Raw genomic sequence first — 2,731 nt, 5'->3', positions numbered from 1 at the left:
GCTTCTCTCACCTGCTCACTCAACGAACAACATACCCGAAACCAATCAACTACCATAGTACTGCTACCTAACTAACCCTACCTAACCTCATAGGTCAATGCCATAACCCTTAACCAATACCCTTACCTTAACCACATATAATGCCAAGCTTTACATCCCTAACCCGTTAACCAAGTTTAATGCCCACCTTACCATATCTGACCTAACCACATAGTAATGACACCATACCCTACCCTGCCTTAACCAACTTAATCCTAACCTTAACCAATACCTGACCTTACCCACTATGTTAATCCTAACCTTAACCAATACCACACCTAACCACATAAGGGTTAATGACACTCTTAACAATACGACCTTAACCAATGGGGTTAATGCCTACCTTACCAACCCTCCTTAACCACAAGTTAGCTAACTTACCAATACCTGACCTTAACCACATAAAGGTTAATGACCACCTTACCACTACCCCGACCTAAACCACAATTGATAATGTGTCTAACCTTAACCCATACCCTGACCTAACACATAGGGTTAATCCTCAACCTTAACCAATACCCTGACCTTAACCACATAGGGTAATGCCTAACCTTAACAATACCCCTTGACTTAACCACATAGGTTATGCCTAACCTAAACAATCACCTACCTAACCCATAGTAATGCCAAACCTAACCCAACACTCCTTACACATTGAGGTTAATGCAACCCTAAACCAACTACCTAACCACATATAAGACCAAACCTATAACCAATACCCTGACCTCTAACAACTCTATGGGTTAATTCCTAACCATTACAAACCCTGACTACCACATTAGTAGCATAACCTTAAACCACCCTACTTAACCACTAGTAATGGCCACTTAACCGGAATACCACCTTAACACATAGGGGGCCTAACCATTAACAATACCTACCTTAAACCACTAGGTTAATTCTACCTAACCATACCTCACCTTGAACCACATAGGGGTTAATGCCTAACCTTAACCAATACCCTGACCTTAAGAGCAGCAGTAATTTAATATAGCTGTAAAGTGACATTTCCTATAAAAACGAATTACACAATAAAATAGCGTAGCTGGCGACGTAAGGTCCAAACTAATTTAATTGATTAATTGGAGATTTATATAAGATAGGAATGTGTCTATAAAAGCCAAAGTTTGTGCACATGTATGATAGATATGGATGTTGTTGATAATAATCAATGTCTTTCACAATTCTTCTTTGAAACTGAGAGATGCTATATCTCAACTGTCAGTAGTTATAAAAATGACAACACAGTTTACTTTGGTCTACATTCCAAAATCAATCCATGCATGTTAAAAAAWWAAAWAWAAAWAAAATGTAACTATATATTATTTTATTACCTGCTAAAGTCTGAATCCATCAAGGCACACCTATCCAGGTGTAAATAGAATGTTATGATGACACGCTACAAGGAAGTCTTCATATGAATCTGCTGTGTACGAGTGATGGATTTGGTCCTTGTCCAATTCTCAAATTGACATTCAATCTTTCAAAGCCAAGCTGTAATTTATACGTCGCTATTCAATTACAAAACTTTCTCGACATTGACTACAGCTTACAAGGATCCCAGAAATTGAGCAGCACTAATTTCCTGAATAGTGGATAACCTTACATTTCAAATATTGATTCTAGGAGGGCACTAGCCTCTGACAATGCTTTTAGGGGCCATGTGGCATGTTCTCCAGCTGAAAGCCTCACATTCTATGGCGCTTTCATCTCTGTCCAGACAATATCCTCTGCCCTTTGAGACATTATGGCAGAGAACCGCAACCCAGAGGAACACATTAGCCAAGACATTTATAGTATTTGATAAACCTTAAAGTGCTAGAGAGATGCATTACGCTGCCTAAGTGGAAAGAATCAAAAATGCATAATGATAAAACGCCAAGAGGGCAAAACAACAAAAGTGGTAGAACGGAAGACCCAATAGGATTTCAGTAAAAAAACAATAAATCATGTTTAGTAATAGAGATTATGTCAACTGTCAGTGCTGACTCAAGTGTTTAGACCAGCATTAGACAAAGAAGAGTGGCTATGAGAATTCTCTGACCTTGGTACTCATCAAGCCATAAACTGTGCCTCTCACTGTACGGGTCCATATTACGACAGACGTCCTGTCCTAATATGAACACGTATCTTTACAAGTCCTCACTCAATCTTATGTAGTGCTAAAAAAAAAAAGACACATACAAATGGCCATTGCTGCATCTGCTCAGCGCACAGAACAGTTGTCGATATTGGAAGGTAATTAGAGAGAAATTGATTTTGGTGTTGCATGGATGAACGTCCTATGCGCTTTTACAGCAAACACAGCATGGGGAACAATAGCCACGATATGCTTTCCGATATGCTTTCCTCATGTACAGAAGTCAATGACGTTTTCCATCTGTCATTATTGGGAAAAATGTCATTAGTATTTTGGGTTGTTCCACAAATTCGGTGTCCTTTGAGAAATGTAACTTGGTTAAAAAAAAAAAACGAATGATTTCACCTACTTTTTACATTCAGTCATAAATAGGACATTTCCAACTCTGAAGGTTAAATAAAAAGTGACTATAGTAAGTCCCTATTAAGTGCCAAATAAAGTAACAGGGTTGACCGTATCAGGTTTGACCGTATCAGGGTTGACCGTATCAGGTTTGACCGTATCAGGGTTGACCGTATCAGGTTTGACCGTATCAGGTTTGACCGTATCAGG

The sequence above is a fragment of the Salvelinus sp. IW2-2015 genome, unplaced genomic scaffold (assembly GCF_002910315.2).
Source record: "Salvelinus sp. IW2-2015 unplaced genomic scaffold, ASM291031v2 Un_scaffold1259, whole genome shotgun sequence".
NCBI classification, from domain to species: Eukaryota; Metazoa; Chordata; class Actinopteri; order Salmoniformes; family Salmonidae; genus Salvelinus; species Salvelinus sp. IW2-2015.
Note: the sequence above shows the minus strand (reverse complement) of the source record.